We start from the raw sequence: 22,163 nt of genomic DNA, 5'->3' as shown, positions 1-22,163 counted from the left end.
AAACTGATTTTTAGAGGATGAATAGGAATTAACAAAGTTGAAAGCGGAGAAAATAGCTTTTGCAAAGGCTAGAAGCTACTGCTTATATTAGAAAAAGAGCTTCAAGCAAAGCATGGGAGAATGGAAAGAAATGATACGAAAGATACAAGACCAGGACCTTATCACAAACTGCTAAAAGTTTGAACTTAATCCTCAAAGATATTTAACCAGAGAGGGACTTAGTAAGATTTGTATTTTTGGCCGGGCACAGTGGCTCACCCCTGTAATCCCAGCACTTTGGGAGGCCGAGGTGGTTGGATCACCTGAGGTCAGGAGTTCAAGACCAGTTTGAAACCCCGTCTCTACTAAAAGTACAAAAAATTAGCTAGGTGTGGCCGGGCGCAGTGGCTCACGCCTGTAATCCCAGCACTTTGGGAGGCCGAGGCGGGCAGATCACGAGGTCGGGAGGTCAAGACCATCCTGGCTAACACGGTGAAACCCCATCTCTACTAAAAATACAAAAAATTAGCCGGGCGTGGTGTCGGGCGCCTGTAGTCCCAGCTACTCAGGCAGCTGAGGCAGGAGAATGGCGTGAACCCGGAAGGCGGAGCTTGCATTGAGCGAGATCGCGACACTGCACTCCAGCCTGGGCGACAGAGCGAGACTCTGTCTCAAAAAAAAGCTGGGCGTGGTGGCGGGCGCCTGTAATCCCAGCTACCCGGAAGGCTGAGGTAGGAGAATCGCTTGAACCAGGGAGGCAGAGGTTCCACTGAGCCGAGATCATGCCATTGCACTCTAGCCAGAGCAACAAGTGTGAAACTCCGTCTCAAAAGATTTGAATTTTCGGCCGGGCGCGGTGGCTCACGCCTGTAATCCCAGCACTTTGGAAGGCCGAGGCGGGCGGATCACGAGGTCAGGAGATCGAGACCATCCTGGCTAACACAGTGAAACCCTGTCTCTACTAAAAACACAAAAAAATTAGCCGGGCGCGGTGGCGGGCGCCTGTAGTCCCAGCTATTCGGGAGGCTGAGGCAGGAGAATGGCGTGAACCCGGGAGGCGGAGCTTGCAGTGAGCAGACATCGAGCCACTGCACTCCAGCCTGGGCGACAGAGCCAGACTCCATCTCCAAAAAAAAAAAAAAAAAAATTTGAATTTTCTTTTTTTTTTTTTGAGACGGAGTCTTGCTCAAAAAATAGATTCGAATTTTCTTTCTTTTTTTTTTTTTTTTTTGAGACGGAGTCTCGCTCTGTCGCCCAGGCTGGAGTGCAGTGGCGCAATCTCGGCTCACTGCAAGCTCCGCCTCCCGGGTTCACGCCATTCTCCTGCCTCAGCCTCTCCGAGTAGCTGGGACTACAGGCGCCCGCCACCACGCCCGGCTAATTTTTTTGTATTTTTAGTAGAGACGGGGTTTCACCGTGGTCTCGATCTCCTGACCTCGTGATCTGCCCGCCTCGGCCTCCCAAAGTGCTGGGATTGCAAGCGTGAGCCACCGCGCCCGGCAAGATTTGAATTTTCGAAGCTTATTCTGACTGCCTTATGGAAATGTGCCAAATCAACAGCAGAAAGAAAAGTTAGGAGATTACTGTAATAATCCTGGCCTGACCTAGCATAGTGTACTGGAGACAAAAAGAAGATATCGGATATAAGATTATATATGAGAAGAACTATCTCTAAACTTTTATTACTTTAATTACTTGAATATATATGTAGTCATTCCAGACAATTTTTTTTTTTTTTTTGAGATGGCGTTTCACTCTTGTTGCCACACTGGAGTGCAATGGCGTGATCTTGGCTCGCAGCAACCACTACCTCCTGGTTCAAGCGATTTTCCTGCCTCAGCCTCCCAAGTAGCTGGGATTACAGGCATGTGCTACCACGCCCAGCCAATTTTGTATTTTTAGTAGAGATGGGGTTTCTCCATGTTGATCACGCTGGTCTTGAACTCCCGACCTCAGGTGATCTGCCCGCCTCGGCCTCCCAGTGCTGGGATTACAGGCGTGAGCCACCACGCCCAGCCTCCAGACAAATATTGAAAAAGCAAATTATCAGACAGAAAAACATTAAGGCCAGGCAGGGTGGGTCATGCCTGTAATCCTAGCACTTTTGGAGGCTGAGGAGGGCGGATTGATTGGGCTCAGGAGTTTGAGACCAGCCTAAGCAACATGGTGAAACCCTGTCTCTACAACAATACAAAAAAGCCGTCCATGGTGGGAGGTGCCTGTAATCCCAGCTACTCAGGAGGCTGAGGTGGGAGAATGGCTTGAGCACAGGAGGTGGAGGTTGCAGTGAGCCAAGATCATGCCATCGCACCGTAGCCTGGGTGACAGAGCCAGACCCCGCCTCGAAAAACAAAAACATTAAAATCATGTCTAATACGTTAGCAGCAGCAAATCCGTACGGGTCTGTAGCAACCTCAATTTTTGCTTCCTCGGAAGAATTTGACCGAAGGGCATAAGGCAGAGTGAGAAACCAAGGCAAGTCTTAGAGGAGTGAAAGTTTCTTAAAAAGCTTTAGAGAAGGAATGAAAAGAAGTAAAGTACACTTGGAAGAGGACCAACAGGTGACTTAAGAGCTCAAGTGCACGGTTTGACCTTTACTTGGGGTCTTATACATTGGCCCAGGGTTATTTCTCCCCAGATTCTTCCCTTGGGATGGGCTGTCCACATGTGCAGTGGCCTGCCAGCACTTGGGAGGGGCTACATGCACAATGTCTTTACTGAAGTTGCACATGAAGGGGTGGGTTGCCCCTTCACACCTGTGGGCGTTTCTCATTAGGTGGAACGAAAGACTTGGAAAAGAAAGAGACACAGAGACAAAGTATAGAGAAAGAAAAAGGGGCCCAGGGGACCGGCATTCAGCATACGGAGGATCCACACGAGCACCAGCCTCTGAGTTCCCTTAGTATTTATTGATCATTATCGGGCATGGCAGGATAATAGGATAATAGTGGAGAGAAGGTCAGAAGGTAAACACGTGAACAAATGTCTCTGCATCATAAACAAGGTAAAGAAAAAAGTGCTGTGCTTTTGATGTGCATATACATAAACATCTCAATGCCTTAAGGAGCAGTATTACTGCCAGCATGTCCCACCACCAGCCCTAAGGTGGTTTTCCCCTATCTCAGTAGGTGGAATATAGAATCGGCTTTACACCGAGACATTCCATTGCCCAGGGACAAGCAGGAGACAGAAGCCTTCTTCTTATCTCAACTGCAAAGAGGCGTTCCTTCCTCTTTTACTAATCCTCCTCAGCACAGACCCTTTACGAGTGTCGGGCTGGGGGACGATCAGGTCTTTCCCTTCCCATGAGGCCATATTTCAGACTATCACATGGGGAGAAACCTTGGACAATACCTGGCTTTCCTAGGCAGAGGTCCCTGTAGCCTTCCGCAGTGTATTGTGTCTCTGGGTACTTGAGATTAGGGAGTGTTGATGACTCTTAACAAGCATGCTGGCCGGGCGCGGTGGCTCAAGCCTGTAATCCCAGCACTTTGGGAGGCCGAGGCGGGCGGATCACAAGGTCAGGAGATCGAGACCATCCTGGCTAACACGGTGAAACCCCGTCTCTACTAAAAAAATACAAAAAATTAGCCGGGCGTGGTGGCAGGTGCCTGTAGTCCCAGCTACTCGGGAGGCTGAGGCAGGAGAATGGCGTGAACCCGGGAGGCGGAGCTTGCAGTGAGCCGAGATCACGCCACTGCACTCCAGCCTGGGGGAGAGAGCAAGACTCCGTCTAAAAAAAAAAAAAAAAAAAAAAAAAAAAACAAGCATGCTGCCTTCAAACATTTGTTTAACAAAGCACACCCTGCACAGCCCTTAATCCACTTAACCCTGAGTTGACACAGCACATGTCTTAGGGAGCATAGGGTTGGGGGTAGGGTTACAGATTAACAGCATCTCAAAGCAGAAGAATTTTTCTTAGTACAGAACAAAATGGAGTCTCTTATGTCTACTTCTTTCTACGCAGACACAATAACAATCTGATCTCTCTTTCTTTTCCCCATAGCGCACATGCTCACATGAGGCAGTTTTTCCTTTACCAGTCCAGTGTTCCTAGAGGAAGGTCATACACAAGTTAAATTCTGCCATTTTGCTTCTTAGTGCACATACTTGAGCCGCAGATGTTACCTAGAAGCTGCCGATCATCAGTTTCAGGGTTTTTTCTATTGGGAGACTGTCTTTCCCTGGTGCCAGCTGCGACCAATTATTGTTTTAGAAAGGCAGTTTAATGGCCATCTGACCATCACCTGATGGTCCCCTGACATTCCTGGTGAAGAGGAGAGGCCCTCTCCTGCCCTGCTCATGTCTGATTAGCTACCTTCTGTAACAATACCACCATCCATAGATAATTATAATATTGGGATTTATCCTTCTGGGATATTAAAAAATGTTAAAGAGGCTGGGCGCGGTGGCTCACACCTGTAATCCCAGCACTTTGGGAGGCCGAGGCGGGCAGATCACGAGGTCAGGAGGTCGAGACCATCCTAGCTAACACGGTGAAAACCCATCTCTACTAAAAATAGAAAAAATTAGCCGGGCGTGGTGGCCGGCGCCTGTAGTCCCAGCTACTCGGGAGGCTGAGGCAGGAGAATGGCGTGAACCCGGGAGGCGGAGCTTGCAGTGAGCTGAGATCATGCCACTGCACTCCAGCCTGGGCGACAGAGCAAGACTCCGTCTCAAAAAAAAAAAAAAAAAAAAAAAAAAATGTTAAAGAAGTAGAATCTAGAGGATTTAGTGTCACTTAATATACTTAGACAAAGATGTTAGTGAGAGGGGAGGCACTAGGTGTTTGGAGAGTTTCTAGTTTAGGAAGTTGAATGTGATACCAGTGGGACCACAACCCCGGCCAGTGTGTAGGCTCTAGATATCATTGCAGGAAGGAATTGAAGGATGAGTCAGAAAATAGTGAAAGTACGGAGACTTATTGCAAGGTGAAAAGTACATACTGAAGAAAGGGGAGTGCAGGTGTACTCAAGGAGTAGTCGCCCAATAGAGTTTGGGATTTCTACCTTTCTGGGTTTCTTTAACCAAAGAGTGGTATATTCATGAAGATTCCTGGAAAAATTCCTGGATTTTTCAGAAATGTGGTGCCACCCATTTTTTTATTAATTATTTTTTGCACACAAAACAATAAACATTTTCTAAAAATACATACAAACAAAAAGATGCATATCAAACATATTAGGAAGGTTGCACATGGGAAGACGGGGAATAGAAATGGGGAGTGGGAATTAAAGAAAATAAATGAGAGAGGGACTTTGTATGGATCAATGATAATAACTCAATCCTCTATTTGACAAAGAAGAAGGAGAAGGAAGAGGAAGAAAAAGCAAGTGGGATAAAGGATCAGAAAGGGAGGAAAACAGAAAAAATTAGAGTATGACTCCAGGGTAGACCTGTTTTGTTGTCGCTGGGTTGGTTGGTTGGTTGGTTGGTTTGTCTGTTGTATTTTTCATATGTTTTGCCATGTTGGCCAGGCTAGTCTCGAACTCCTAGCCCCAAGCGATCAACCCACCTCGGCCTCCCAGAGTGCTGGGACTACAGGCGTGAGCCACCACATCCAGCCCCCACATTGCTTCTGGCCTCCGTGGTAGACCTCTCAGACGGGGTGGCTGGGCAGAGGCGCTCCCCACATCCCAGACGGGGCGGCCGGGCAGAGGCGCTCCTCACTTCCCAGACGGGGCAGCCGGGCAGAGGCGCTCCTCACTTCCTAGACGGGGTGGTGGCTGGGCAGAGGTGCTCCTCACTTCCCGGAGCTGGGGGCCGGGCAGAGGCGCTCCTCACATCCCAGACAACCGGCAGCCGGGCAGAGGCGCTCCTCGCTTCCCAGACGGGGCGGCCGGGCAGAGGTGCTCCCCACTTCTTCCCAGACGGGGCGGCCAGGCAGAGGCGCTCCTCACTTCTTCCCAGACGGGGCGGCCAGGCAGAGGCGCTCCTCACTTCCCAGATGGAGTGGCCGGGCAGAGGCACTCCTCACTTCTTCCCAGACGGAGCGGCTGGGCAGAGGCGCTTCTCACTTCCCAGACGATGGGTGGCCGGGCAGAGGAGCTCCTCATATCCCAGAAGGGGCGGCCGGGCAGTGGTGCTCCTCACTTCCCAGACAATGGGCAGCCGGGCAGAGGTGCTCCTCACTTCCCAGACAATGGGCGGCCGGGCAGAGGCACTCCTCACTTCCCAGACGGGGTGGCCGGGCAGAGGTGCTCCTCACTTCCCAGATAGGGTGGCCGGGCAGAGGCGCTCCTCACTTCCCAGACGGGGCAGTGCCACCCATTTTTTTTTTTTTTTTTGAGACGGAGTCTCGCTCTGTCGCCCAGGCTGGAGTGCAGTGGCGCGATCTCGGCTCAATGCAAGCTCCGCCTCCCGGGTTCACGCCATTCTCCTGCCTCAGCCTCTCCGAGTAGCTGGGACTACAGGCGCCTGCCACCACGCCCGGCTAATTTTTTTTGTATTTTTAGTAGAGACGAGGTTTCACCGTGGTCTCGATCTCCTGACCTCGTGATCCGCCCGCCTCGGCCTCCCAAAGTGCTGGGATTACAAGTGTGAGCCACCGCGCCCGGCTTGTGCCACCCATTTTTATACCAAATTTGTTCCTGGAACCGTCAGGGGGTTGGTGGGTGTGTGATTATGTTTTGTTGTTTTTGTTGTGGGTTTTTTTTTTCTTGACTGAGTCTTGCTTTGTTGCCCAGGCTGGAGTACAGTGGTGCAATCTCAGCTCACTGCACCCTCTGCTTCCTGGGCTCAAGCGATTCTCCTGCCTCAACATCCCAAATAGCTGGGACAATAGGTGAATGCCACCACACCTGGCTAATTTTTGTGTTTTTAGTAGAGATCAGGTTTCACCATGTTGGCCAGGTTGGTCTCGAACTCCTAACCTCAAGTGATCTGCCCACCTCAGCCTCCCAAAGTGCTGGGATTACAGGCGTGAGCCACTGCGCCCAGCCAACATTTTATATTCTCCTGCCACCACCCTGTATTATTCCTGTCTCACTGGGAATAATGGTGGTAAGAGACCACAGGAAGAGGAGTTGGATTAAAGGAAAAGTTGTTAAATTTTGTTGTGATGGTCTTGAACTCCTGGACTCAGCAATTTTTCGGCCTCAGCCTCCCAAGTAGCTGGGATTACAGGGATGAGCCAATACCACACCTGGCCTCTTGGATACTTTCTATTCTTACTTCCTGACTCCTGCCACCTTTTCTCAGCTAAAACTTCTCTTATTATGATAACCAGTGAGCCTATTTTTGTTGCCTTCAGTTAGTTTCTAGTTATTTCTCCTCTGCATTGCTTAATCCATTAACTGTTCCATCCTTCATGGTTTCCATGATAGTTCTCTAAACACTTGAAGGAAACTCTTCTTTTCCCCACTGCTTAAAGGCCAGTATTTCCCCCAGGGTATCCATTCTGCCATGCGATAAGAGTAGATGACTCTCATGGCAAGGCTCAGTGGCTCACGCCTGTAATCCCAGCGCTTTGGGAGGCCAAGGCGGGTGGATCGCTTGAGGTCAGCAGTTCCAGACCAGCCTGGCCAACATGGTGAAGCCCTGTCTCTACTAAAAATACAAAAATTAGCTGGGTGTGGTGGTGCACGACTGTAATCCCAGCTACTCGGGAGGCTGAGGCAGGAGAATCGCTTGAACCTGGGAGGCGGAGATTGTGGTGAGCCCAGATTGCACCATTGCACTCCAGCCTGGGAAATAATAGCTAAACTCTGTCTCAAAAAAAAAAAAAAAAAGAAAAAGAAAGAAAAGAAAAGAGCCTATGACTCTTTCTTTCGAGACAGTCTCACTCTGCCGCCAAGGCTGGAGTGCAGTGGCACGATCTCAGCTCACTTGAGCTTCTGGGTTCAAGCGATTCCCCCGCCTCAGCCTCCCAGAGTAGCTGGGACTACAGGCTTGCACCACCATGTCCACTGCTTTTGGTTATTTTATTATTATTATTATTATTATTATTTTTGAGGCAGAGTCTCGCTCTGTTGCCCAGGCTGGAGTATGTTGGCGCCATCTCGGCTCACTGCAACCTCTGCTTCCTGGTTTCAAGCAATTCTCTTGTCTCAGCCTCCCAAGTAGCTGGGACTACAGACCCGCACCACCATGCTCGGCTAATTTTTGTATTTTTAGTAGAGATGAGGTTTCACTATGTTGGCCAGGCTGGTCTCGAACTCCTGACCTCATGATCTGCCCGCCTCAGCCTCCCAAAGCACTGGGATTACAGGCATGAGCCACTGCACCTGACCTGTTTTCATTAAATAGCTAAGACACTGGGAAATCAACAATACTGATTTAGCACCTCTAAAAGGAACTAAAAATTCTCCCCACTTTGGTACTCACCTGCACTGTGGTGTTTTATTTCAGGGTCCCCAGTAACTTGTCAGAAGTAGCGGCACCAGCAGCTCTAGAAACATATTCTGTCCCCATACATTGTTGTTATCATGGTGAACACCAGCAAGTGATGCACTTAGGTGGCTTTACAGGCAGCAGTAGGCTTTACAGTAGGCTGAAAAATCCCACTAAACAGGGCTGAGTAGGAGGGAGCATCCTAGTGGGTGCACACAATAAAGAAGAGGGCTCATGAGACGTTTCCAAGGTATGCTCAGAAATAACTGGAAGGATGTGTGTGCCGCCCCACCGAGCCTCACCTATGACTCTTTCTAGGCAACATCTAGGTCATGACTTCAACAACCACTTATTATACTCAGATGACAAATGTTTATCTTAAATGCCGGAATGATATACATAGAACTTAATATACATTTACACCAGGGTGTACCACGAACATCTCAAATTCAGAATGTCCAAATCTAAAATGAATATCTTCCTCTCAAACTTTATCCACTCCCTGTATTCACAGACGTTGCAGATGACACCACGAGCTCCCCTTTTGCTCAGGCAAATCTAAGAATTCTCATTTAACATTTGTTAAATTCAACTTGTGAAATGAATGAATGAATTCTTTTTTTTTTTTTTTTTTTTTTGAGACGGAGTCTTTGCTCTTTCACCCAGGCTGGAGTGCAGTGGCGCAATCTCGGCTCACTGCAAGCTCCGCCTCCCGGGTTCACGCCATTCTCCTGCCTCAGCCTCTCCGAGTAGCTGGGACTACAGGCGCCCGCCACCACGCCCGGCTAATTTTTTGTATTTTTTAGTAGAGACGGGGTTTCACCGTGGTCTCGATCTCCTGACCTTGTGATCCGCCCGCCTCGGCCTCCCAAAGTGCTGGGATTACAAGCGTGAGCCACCGCGCCCGGCCTATGAATTCTTTCTTGTCCTTTGAGAAAAGAAAAACTTTCATCTGAGAAATGCAAGTCCTTTAAACTATCAGGCCCAGGAAGACATTCAAATGAGACCCCAATCATGTCCTACTCCTCCCTTGTGAGCTATGTATTCTTCTCTTGAAACTGCCTGCAATTGCCACAAGTAGCTATAAAGTAACCTAAAAATGATGCACTGGACACAAATAATCCGCACACTATAGCTTAACAATGTATAGCCAATCACTAATCAATGTTATGTGTGTAAACCAATGAGAATTCCTGACAAACAATTTTGCATCAGGCTGCTTCCCGTCCCCCTCTTTTACCATAAACAAAACCCTACTTGTAACAAAGCCTGGATGGAGCTCATCTCCAAGGTTACTTGCGTCTGAGTCTTCTGGGCAGCTGTCCTCACTTGGGCTCAAGTAAACTCTTTATATTTTGTGCCTCGGCCTCTTCCTTTTAGGTCGACATATTCACACCCCCATCCATTCAAATGCCAGGTCCAGGCAGGTCTCCAACTCCTTACTTTTTGTTTGTTTGTTTATTTACAGAGTCTCACTCTGTCGCCCAGGCTGGAGTGCAGTGGCATGACCTCGGCTCACTGCAACCTCTACTTCCTGGTTTCAAACAATTCTCCTGCCTGCCTCAGCCTCCTAAGTAGCTGGGATTACAGGCACCCGCCACGATGCCCGGCTAATTTTTTGTATTTTCAGTAGAGAGAGGGTTTCACCAGTTGGCCAGGCTGATCTCAAACTCCTGACCTCAGGTGATCCACCTGCCTCAGCCTCCCAAAGTGCTGGAATTACAGGTGTGAGCCACAGTGCCCAGCCTCCTTACTCTTTCTTTATTTAGATATCATGATTTCTCTTCTTATTCACCTCTAATCAGTTTTCCATATTGTTGCTAGAGCGGTCTCTAAGAAATAATCTTGGGCTGGGTGCGGAGCCTCACATCCGTAGTCCCAGCACTTTGGGAGGCCAAGGCGGGTGGATTGACTGAGGTCAGGACTTCAAGACCAGACTGGCCAACATGGTGAAACCCTATCTCTACAAAAATACAAAAATCAGCTGGGGTGTGATGGCACACACCTGTAATCCCAGCTACTCAGGAGGCTGAGGCGGGAGAATTGCTTGAGCCCAGGAGGAGAAGGTTGCAGTGAGCCGAGATCATGCCACTGCACTCCAGCCTAGGCAACAGCAAGACTCTGTCTCAAAAAAGAAAATAATAATAATAATAATCTTGAAGTCTTTCATGATCTGACATAACCTCTAATGATCTAGCTGACTTTGAATCCAACATGAATGAACAAATGAATGAATGAATGAAACAATTTTGAACCACATGTAGTAAGTACCCTGAACATGTCATACTCATTTGTGCTTCTGTGTCCTTGCAGGAGTTAACTCTTTGCCTTTAATGTCTTTTTTTTTTTTTTTTTTTTGAGATGGAGTCTTGCACTGGTGCCCAGGCTGGAGTACAGTGGTTCGATCTCAGTGCACTGCAAGCTCTGCCTCCCAGGTTCACACCATTCTCCTGCCTCAGCCTCCTGAGTAGCTGGGACTACAGGTGCCCGCCACCACGCCCAGCTAATTTTTTGTACTTTTAGCAGAGATGGGGTTTCACCGTGTTAGCCAGGGTGGTCTCAATCTCCTGACCTCGTGATCTGCCCACCTCAGGCTCCCAAAGTGCTGGGATTACAGGTGTGAGCCACCGCGCCCAGCCTGCCTGTAACGTTTTCTGCTTAGTGTTTCCCTAAGATCAACTACTGCTTATCTATGAAGAGTTGACTTAAGGTAACAGTCCTGACAGGTACATTCTCTCCTGGATTGCCACTATTTTTGTAATTATCTAATTATATTTTAATGACTTCTTATCTGCCACCAAACTATAAGCACCCTTTGGTGATTCAGGACAGTGCCTTTCTCAACATGCTTTTGTACAATGAAGGCCTTTGAAATACATGAAAGCTTTCCAAATGCCTATAAACACTACATTAAATATATGAGTTTGTTGCTCAGCAGAGATTAAAACAAAGTCTGATGTTGAAAACACTGACATGGCCAGGCCTGGTGGCTCATGCCTGTAATCCCAGCACTTTGGGAGGCCAAGGCGGGTGGATCATCTGAGGTCAGGAGTTCAAGACCAGCCTGGCCAACATGGTGAAACCCTGTCTCTACTAATAACAAAAAATTAGGCCGGGCGCGGTGGCTCGCACCTGTAATCCCAGCATTTTAGGAGGCTGAGGCAGGCAGATCACGAGGTCAAGAGATCAAGACCATCCTGGCCAACATGGTGAAATAATGTCTCTACTAAAAATACAAAAATTGGCTGGGCGTGGTGGGTCATGCCTGTAATCCCAGCCCTTTGGGAGCCTGAGGCAGGCAGATCACCTGAGGTCAGGAGTTCAAGACCAGCTTTGCCAACATGGTGAGCCCACGTCTCTACTAAAAATACAAAAATTGGCTGGGCGCAGTGGCTTATGCCTGTAATCCCAGCACTTTGGGAGGCTGAGGTGGATGGATCACCTGAGGTAAGGAGTTCAGGACCAGCCTGGCCAACATGGAGAAACCCCGTCTCTACTGAAAATACAAAAAAATTAGCTGAGTGTGGTGGTGGGCACCTGTAATCCCAGCTACTTGGGAGGCTGAGGTAGGAGAATTGCTTGAACCTGGGAGGTGGAGGTTGCAGTGAGCCGAGATCGCGCCACTGCACTCCAGCCTGGGCGTGTCGCCCAGGCAACATAGCGTCTGGGGCAACATAGCGAGACTCCATCTCAAAAAAAAAAAAAAAAAGACATTCTAAAATTCATTTGTAACCAAAAAAGAGCCCAAATAGCCAAAACAATCCAAAGCCAAAACAACTTCAAACCAAACTACAAGGTTACAGTAACCAAAACAGCATGGTACTGGTACCATAGACCAATGGAATAGATTAGACACATAGACCAATGGACTCTGTCTCAAAAAAAAAAAAAATACAAAAATTAGCCAGGCATGGTGGTGCACACTACTCTGGACGCTGAGGCAGAAGAATTGCTTAAACTCGGGAGGCGGAGGTTGCAGTGGGCCAAGATCTTGACACTGCACTCCAGCCTGGCGACAGAGCGAGACTCTATCTCAAAAAAAAAAAAAAAGAATAAAATACCTAGGAATACAGCTAACCAGGGAGGGAGGTGAAAGATCTCTACAATGAGAATTACAAAACACTGCTGAAAGAAATTAGAAACAATACAAACAAATGGAAAAATCTTCCATGCTCATGATCATGGATAGGAAGAATCAATATTGTTAAAATGGCCAAACTGTCCAAGCAATTTACAGATTCAATACAGATTCAATGCTATCTCTATCAAACTGCTAATGACATTTTTCTTTTTCTTTCTTTTTTTTTTTTTTTTTCCGTGGCGAGGGACATAATCTCACTCTGAAGTCCAGGCTGGAATGCAATGGCACAATCTTGGCTCACTGCAACCTCTGCCTCTCAGGCTCAAGAGATTCTCCTGCCTCAGCCTCCCGAGTAGCTAGGATTACAGGCACCTGCCACCGTGCCCGGCTAATTTTTGTATTTGTAGTAGAGACAAGGTTTCGCCAGGTTGGCCAGACGGGTCTTGAACTCCTGACCTTAAGTGATCCACCTGCTGAAAGGAGGCTGAAGCCAGTGGATCACTTAAGGTCAAGAGTTCAAAAATTCTAATTTTCACAGAATTAGAAAAATATGGCCAGGCACAGTGGCTCATGCCTGTAATCCCAGCAATTTGGGAGGCCGAGGTGGGCAGATCACTTGAGGTCAACAGTTCAAAACCAGCCTGGCCAACATGGTGAAACCCATCTCTACTAAAAATACAAAACAATTAGCCATGCGTGGTAGTGGGTGCCTATAATCCCAGCTACTGGAGAGGCTGAGGCAGGAGAACTGCTTGAACCCAGGAGGTGGAGGTTGCAGTGAGCCGAGATTGTGCCACTGCACTCCAGCCTGGGGCAACATAGAGAGACTCCATCTCAAAAAAAAAAAAAAAAAAAAAGACATTCTAAAATTCATTTGTAACCAAAAAAGAGCCCAAATAGCCAAAACAATCCAAAGCCAAAACAACTTCAAACCAAACTACAAGGTTACAGTAACCAAAACAGCATGGTACTGGTACCATAGACCAATGGAATAGATTAGACACATAGACCAATGGAATAGATTAGAAAACCCAAAAATAAAGCCACATGTACAACCATCTGATCTTCAACAAAGCTAACAGTAACAAGCAATGGGGAAAGGACTCCCTATTCCATAAATGGCACTGGTATAACTAGCTAGACACAGACAGAAGATTGAAACTATACCCCCTCCTTACACCATATACAAAAATAAACTCAAGATAGATTAAAGACTGAAATGTAGGCCGGGCGCGGTGGCTCAAGCCTGTAATCCCAGCACTTTGGGAGGCCGAGGCGGGCGGATCACGAGGTCAGGAGATTGAGACCATCCTGGCTAACACGGTGAAACCCCGTCTCTACTAAAAATACAAAAAATTAGCCGGGCGTGTTGGCGGGCGCCTGTAGTCCCAGCTACTCGGGAGGCTGAGGCAGGAGAATGGAGTGAACCCGGGAGGCGGAGCTTGCAGTGAGCCGAGATCGCGCCACTGCACTCCAGCCTGGGGGACAGAGAAAGACTCCGTCTCAAAAAAAAAAAAAAAAAAAAAGACTGAAATGTAAAACCCCAAAACTATAAAAACTCAGAAGAAAACCTAGGAAATACCATTCTGGATGTGGGCCCAGGCAAAGACTCCATGATGTCGACTCCAAAAGCAATTGCAACAAAAACAAAAATTGACAAGCAGGACCTAATTAAACTAAAGAGCTGCACAGAAAAATCAATTATCAACAGAGTAAACAGAGAAGCTACAAAATGGGAGAAAATATTTGCAAACTATGCTTCTGACAAAAGTGTAATATTCAGAATCTATAAGAAACTTAAATCAACAAGCAAAACCCAAGGAAACCCATTAAATAATGGACAAGGGTTAATTTGTGCAGTAGCAATAGAAGAAAAAAAGGAAAAAGATGGGCAAAGGAATTGAATAGACACTTCTCAGAGGAAGACATACATGCATGGCTAGGCACCGTGGCTCACGCCTGTAATCCCAGCACTTTGAGAGACTGAGGGAGGCAGATCTCACCTGAAGTCAGGAGTTCCAGACCAGCCTGGTCAACATGGCTAATCCCCAACTCTACTAAAAATACAAATATTAGCCAGATGTGGTGGCGCACATCTGTAATCCCAGCTACTCAGGAGTCTGAGGCAAGAGAATCACTTGAACCTGGCAGTCGGAGGTTACAGTGAGCCAAGATCGTGCCACTGCACTCCGGACTGGGTGACAGAGGAAGACTTCATCTCAAGACAAAAACAAAAACAAAAACAAAACAAATCCCAGGCCAGGTGCAGTGACTCACGCCTGTAATCTCAGCATTTTGGGAGGCCGAGGTGGGCGGATCATCTGAGGTCGGGAGTTTAAGACCAGGCTGGCCAATATGGTGAAACCCTGTCTCTACTAAAACTACAAAAAAAAGGCCGGGCCCTGTGGCTCACGCCTGTAATCCCAGCACTTTGGGAGGCAGAGGCAGGTGGATCATGAGGTCGGGAGATCGAGACCATCCTGGCTAACACGGTGAAACCCCGTCTCTACTAAAAATACAAAACAAAATTAGCTGGTCATGGTGGTGGGCGCCTGTAGTCCCAGCTACCTGGGAGGCTGAGGTAGGAGAATGGCGTGAACCCACGAGGCGGAACTTGCAGTGAGCTGAGATCGCACCACTGCACTCCAGCCTCGGCGACAGTGCAAGACTCCGTCTCAAAAAAAAAAAAAAAAAATTAGCCGGGCATCATGGTGCATGCCTATAATCCCAGCTACTTGGTAGGCTGAGGTGGGTGAATCACTTGAACCCAGGAAGCAGAGATTGTGGTGAGACAAGATCGGTCCACTGCACTCTAGCCTGGGCAACAGGGTGAGACTCTGTCTCAAAAAAAAAAAAATTCCCAGCTAGAATGTTTGCAGAATTTGACAAGCTGATCCTAAAATTCATGTAAAATCCAGAGGACCCCAAATAGCCAAACCAATCTTTTTTTTTGAGATGGAGTTTCGCTCTTGTCACCCAGGCTGGAGTGCAATGGCGTGATCTTGGTTCACTGTAACCTCCGCCTCCTGGGTTCATACAATTCTCCTGCCTCAGCCTCCCGAGTAGCTGGGATTACAAGCACCTGCCATCACGCCCAACTAATTTTTGCATTTTTAGTAGAGATGGGTTTCACCAGGTTGGCCAGGCTGATCTCGAACCCCTGACCTCAGGTGATCAGCCCACCTCTGCCTCCTAAAGTGCTGAGATTACAGGCGTGAGCCGCCACACCCCGCCTATATTGTATTTTCTAAAGTTTTTGCAATAGGTTTGTGTTACCTTAATAATTAGAATAAAGCAATTGAAGCAAAAAAGATTTTAAGTGCTTGTAATGTTAGTGGGCATACAATTTTTGCTATGCTTCTTTAATTTAATATCATGTGGGACTGGGCGCATTGGCTCACGCCTGTAATCCCAGCACTTTGGGAGGCCAAGCTGAGTGGATCACGAGGTCAGGAGTTTGAGACCAGCCTGATAAATATGGTGAAACCCCATCTCTAATAAAAATACAAAAAAATTAGTCGGATGTGGTGACGTGGGCCTGTAATCCCAGCAACTCGGGAGGCTGAGAGAGGAGAATTGCTTGAAACTGGGAGGCAGAGGTTCCAGTGAGCCGAGTTCGTGCCACTGCACTCCAGCCTGGGCGACAGAGCAGACTCCATCTCAAAAATATATATATAAATAATAATTTAATATAATGTGAAGTCTTCTTACCTCTTCCTTGACTAGAGGAATTTAGTGAAAACAGCATCTTCTCCCTGGGCTGTGGGCAGGAAATGGAACCCCTAAGCTTTGCTTTTGTCAGATGAGGAGACCTCAGGCTAAGGTGGGAATGGAAATAGTTTAGAAACAGAAAAAGAAGAGCAGTTTCTCAGAGAGCCAAAGAAGGAGGATGTTGTCCTAAAAATAGATTAGAATGTGGTGGCTGGAGTCAGGCATTCTGAACTAATTTTCAAGTCTTAGTATTCAGGAAGCTGTCAGACAAGGCAGACCAAAAGCCAATGGGATCAGGTCCCTGGAAAACAGCTGGTGAAGCTGGAAAGAAGAAGCCAACTATAGTTGCAGGGTAGCCAGGGTCTACACCTTCCAATACTGGGGCAGCAGTGAGTTCTGTCCCCAGACTGTTTGGGGAAAGGCCTGGACTCCTGTCAAGGGCAATCATCCAGGCCAATCTCCCTGGATTGACATCACTCGAGTGCCAAAAGAATGTAGGACACTCAGCTGGACTTTTGTTTATTTATTTTGAGACAAGGTCTCACTCACTCAGGCTGGAGTGCAGTGGCACGATCTCGGCTCACTGCAATCTCCGCCTCCTGGGCTCTAATGATTCTCCCACCTCAGCCTCCCAAGTAGCTGGGACTACAGGCATGCAACACCACGCCCAGCTAAACCTTTTTGTATTTTTTTATAGAGACAGGGTTTTGCCATGTTGCCTAGGCTGGTCTCAAACTCTTGAGCTCAAGTGGGATCCTCCCATCTTGGCCTCCCAAAGTGCTGGGATTACAGGCATGAGCCACCGCACCTGGCCTCAGTTGGCCTTTCATTTTTACTGGGTAGAGAGAGTGCTGGACAGGAGTCCAGGTGGTTCAGGCTTTGAGGCTTGGCCCTCTGGCCCATTTCACTCGATGCTATCTGCCCAGGCCAGTAAACAATTCTAGTATCTAAATAGTCTAAATTATCTGAACAAATCGGAATACTATTACCTTTTAAAAAGAACAGCTTTATTTTCTATTTATTTTTTTCATAGAACATATCATCACCATTATATTACATGGTATATTTGCATGGATTTATTTGTTTTATGGTCCCTCCTTAGTTGGAATCTAAGCTCCATGAGGGCAGGGGACTTTTTCTGCTTCCTTCACTGCTGTCTTTTCAAAGCTTAGGAGAATCCCTGGCACATTATTGCTCAGAAGATCTTTGATGAGTTTGTTGACAAAAAAAAAAAATTGTTAACAAAAGGTCAAATAGTAAAGTTCAAAAAGTAAAAGTTGGCTGGGCACAGTGCCTCACACCTGTAAGCCCAGCACTTTGGGAGGCCAAGGCGGGAGGATCATGAGGTCAGGAGTTCAAGATCAGCCTGGCCAACACGGTGAAACCCCGTCTCTCCTAAAAATACAAAAATTAGCCGGGCATGGTGGCAGGCGCCTATAATCCCAGCTATTTGGGAGGCTGAGACAGGAGAATCGCTTGAACCTGGGAGGCGGAGGTTGCAGTGAGCCAAGATTGTACCACTGTACACCAGCCTGAATGACAGAGCAAGATTCTGTCTCAAAAAAAAAAAAAAAGTAAAAATTAAGAGTCCCTATCCATATCTTTATCTAATTCTACTTTCCTAAAATAGCCACTATAACATTTCCGTGTGCAATATTAATCCTAGAACAATCTGTCTTTTTTACTTCTGTATATCCTAAGCAGAGAACAGTGCCTGGCATACATCAAAGTACTTAATAAAAACGATTTGAAAATTCACCGAATGAGTTGTAAGCAGTTTTGAGGTTGGGGTGGCATGGTTAGCAAGAAGGGTTGGCAGCTGTAGGCTATCTCCCCAAACAAGTTGCAGTGAGCTCCTTGAGTTAGCCATTCATTTATGCACCCCAAGTACCCGGAAGTATGCCGGAACACTCTACCATTTATTTATTGAGCACTTACACAATTACCCAATCATATACTGTCGAGAGGAATTTGATACTGCAGCATGCTACACTACTTCTGACTTCCTTGAGTAAGGCTCCCTGCCCTATTAAACTGGCCCAATGCCTTCCTACCAAAGCATATGGCCTCAGGGCAGAACTCCTACCCCAAGGGGATCTCCCTGCCTCTTGGCTACTGACCAGGCCAGCAGGCACAGACACTCATACTCATGTCCAGCATGTCTGGATGGGACATTGCCCAGTTAGAACCTCTAAGAGACAGTGATCTGTCAACATCTCTTTGTGAGGGTGTTGATCTGCTCCTCTTTGGGGATTTCATCTGAGAGCTAGCTTCTCTATGGAAAAGGCAGTCAAAGCCAGAAGAAGTGAGCAACTCAGTCACACTGAAAATACAACGTTGAAGCACAACCTGGAATGTAGCAATTTACAGCTGTCACACCACAATCACTAAGTGAAATCACATTTTGCACCAGACTTCCAAAGACATAATCATATGAAAACTATTTTTATTGCTTTGAAAGGTTGGTAAAAGCTGTCTGCCTCAAATGTAAGAAAGTCTACCATAGGATTTCTGTTGAGAAGCACAAATATACAAGGCAAAGTGGTTCTTTTCTTTCTTTTTTCCTTCCTTCCTTCCTTCCTTCCTTCCTTCCTTCCTTCCTTCCTTCCCTCCCTCCCTCCCTCCCTCCCTCCCTCCCTCCCTCCCTCCTTTCTTTCTTTCTTTCTTTCTTTCTTTCTTTCTTTCTTTCTTTCTTTCTTTTTCTTTCTTTCTTTCTTCTTTCTTTTTCTTTCTTTCTTTTTTCTTCTTTTGAGATGGAGTTTTGCTCTTGGTGCCCAGGCTGGAGTGCAATGGCACAGTCTTGGCTCACCACAACCTCTGCCTCCCAGGTTCAAGGGATTCTCCTGCCTCAGCCTCCCAAGTAGCTGGGATTACAGGCATGTGCCACCATGCCCGGCTAATTTTGTATTTTTAGTACAGACGGGGTTTCTCCATGTTGGTTGGGCTGGTCTCAAACTCCTGACCTCAGATGATCCGCCCGCCTCGGACTCCAAAAGTACAGAGATTACAGGCTTGAGCCACTGTGCCCAGCCCAAAGTGGTTATTTTCTATTTTACATCAGAATATATTTAATTATCAATAAAGTGATATACTAAGCATAGAAGAGTGACTTAGGTGGACTCCTTGATAGTTAATAGCTTTATTTTTTTATTTTTTATTTTTTTTTTTTGAGACGGAGTCTTGCTCTATCACCCAGGCTGGAGTGCAGTGGCCCGATCTCGGCTCACTGCAAGCTCCGCCTCCCGGGTTCACGCCATTCTCCTGCCTCAGCCTCTCTGAGTAGCTGGGACTACAGGCGCCCGCCACCACGCCCGGCTAATTTTTTTGTATTTTTAGTAGAGATGGGGTTTCACTGTGGTCTCGATCTCCTGACCTCATGATCCGCCCGCCTCGGCCTCCCAAAGTGCTGGGATTACAAGCGTGAGCCACCGCGCCCGGCCGATAGTTAATAACTTTATTAAACCAACAAAACAAAATCAAATTTCCTAGAATTTACCTTCATGAGAGTAAAACTTCTTAGCAGGACTGGTACACTTTTTTTTTTTTGAGACGGAGTCTCGCTCTGTCACCCAGGCTGGGGTACAGTGGCACAATCTCAGCTCACTGCAACCTCCACCTCCCTGGTTCAAGCGATTCTCCTGCCTCAGCTTCCTGAGTAGCTGGGACTACAGGCGCGTGCCACCACGCCTGGCTAATTTTTTGTATTTTTAGTAGAGACGGGGTTTCACCACGTTAGCCAGGATGGTCTTGATCTCCTGACCTCCTGATCCACCCTCTCCGGCCTCCCAGAGTGCTAGGATTACAGGCGTGAGCCACTGCACCTGGCCAGGACTGGTACACTTTTAGGCTCTGATTCAGCTTTCTTTTCTTCTTCAAGAAGACAAGAGAAATGTGACAACCATTTGCCATACAGTATTCAATCTTGTATTAGAAATAAACAAAGACCGAGTGTGGTGGCTCACGCCGGTAATCCCAGCATTTTGGGAGGCTGAGGCTGGTGGATCACCTGAGGTCGGGAGTTTGAGACCAGCCTGACCAACATGGAGAAACACCCCCTCTACTAAAAATACAAAATTAGCAGGCCGGGCGCGGTGGCTCACGCTTGTAATCCCAGCACTTTGGGAGGCCGAGGCGGGCGGATCACGAGGTCAGGAGATCGAGACCACTGTGAAACCCTGTCTCTACTAAAAATACAAAAAAAATTAGCCGGGCGTGGTGGCGGGCGCCTGTAGTCCCAGCTACTTGGAGAGGCTGAGGCAGGAGAATGGCGTGAACCCGGGAGGCGGAGCTTGCAGTGAGCTGAGATCGCGCCACTGCACTCCAGTCTGGGCGACAGAGCGAGACTCCATCTCAAAAAAAAAAAAAAAAAAAAATTAGCTGGGCGTGGTGGTGTGTGCCTGTGGTCACAGCTACTTGGGAGGCTGAGGTGGGAGGATTGCTTGAGCCAGGGAGACCGAGGCTGCAATGAGTTGTGATCATGCCCCTGGACAACAGAGCAAGACTGTCTCACACACACACACACAAAAGCATTGATTCAATATTGAGTTTCTTTATTATGATAATTATTCTGTAGTTATATATGAGAACATCTTTGTTCTGAAGAGCTACATCTTGACGAGTTTGGGGGTAAAATGTTAATGATGACTGCAACTTACTCTCAACTGGTTCGGCCAAAAAAAGTGAGAGTGTGAGCAAGTGGGTGTGTGTGTGTATGTGTGTGCAGGGAGAGAGAGAGAGAGAAAGCAAATATGGGAAAAATGTTAGCAGTTAGGCAATCTAGACGAAGAGCATATGGGTGGTCATTATACCATTCTTGCAACTTTTCTTCAGGTTTGAAAATTTTTTAAATAAAAAGTTGGGAAATTTTATATATATATACACCTACATATATATCTATTTGCATACTATGCTTAAGGCCTACAGTTTTTATATACTTAGTATCCTTTTCCTCCTCCCTATGATTACAGTCCTATCACATTGCCTCCTCCCAATCATGGGACCTCTTTACCTGGCCACAGTGAGTGGTCCAAGGCAATGGTGATAACTCAAAGTATTTAATAGTCGACAGGTCAAAGGTTGTTACCAATCAGAGTAGACACTAGATAGATGGTGGTACCTGGGCACACTGGTTGAATATAAGTGCTGGTCCAAATGTGGGCATGTGACACAGGATGAGCCAATCCAAGTCCTTCCCATGGATTTTTGAAATAAGTCTGAAAAAATAGTGAGAGATTCCATAAGCTGTGAAGTCCTAGGGTAAGCTTCACTTCTCCCTTTCTCAGGGTTTGTTTATATGAACCAACAAATTACCCCTCTGGAGCTTACACTAGTTTGATCTGGGCTTCTGCCACTTATAACCAAAGACTTTTTACTTTATTTTCCCAGAATTTTTTTTTTTTGAGATGGAGTTTCCCTCTTGTCCCCTAGGCTGGAGTGCAATGGTGCGACCTGGGCTCACTGCAACCTCCGCCTCCCGGGTTCAAGGAATTCTCTTGCCTCAGCCTCCTGAGTAGCTGGGATTACCCGCACATACCACCATGCCCAGCTAATTTTTGTATTTTTAATAGAGACAGGGTTTCACCATGTTAGCCAACCTGGTCTCATACTCCTGACCTCAAGTGATCCACCCACCTTGGCCTCCCAAAGTGCTAGAATTACAGGCATGAGCCACCACGTCCGGCTATTTTTCCAGAATTTAATTAAGGATATAAAACATTATTATTATTATTACTATAGAATTAGATTTGTGGCCAAGCATGGTGGCTCAGGCCTGTAATCCCAGCACATTGGGGGGCTGAGGCAGGCAGATCATGAGGTCGGGAGTTCGAGACCAGCCTGGCTAATATGGTGAAACCCCATCTCTACTAAAAATTCAAAAATTAGCCAAGTGTGGTGGCGCGTGCCTGTAATCCCAGCTACTCGGGAGGCTGAGGCAGAAGATTCACTTGAACCCGGGACGTGGAGGTTGCAGTGAGCTAACATCGTGCCACTGCACTCCAGCCTGGGCAACAGAGTGAGGCCTATCAAAAACAAAACAAAATAAGCTGGGCGCGGTGGCTCA

This window comes from Symphalangus syndactylus, chromosome 6 (assembly GCF_028878055.3).
Source record: "Symphalangus syndactylus isolate Jambi chromosome 6, NHGRI_mSymSyn1-v2.1_pri, whole genome shotgun sequence".
In the NCBI taxonomy this organism is placed as follows: domain Eukaryota; kingdom Metazoa; phylum Chordata; class Mammalia; order Primates; family Hylobatidae; genus Symphalangus; species Symphalangus syndactylus.
Note: the sequence above shows the minus strand (reverse complement) of the source record.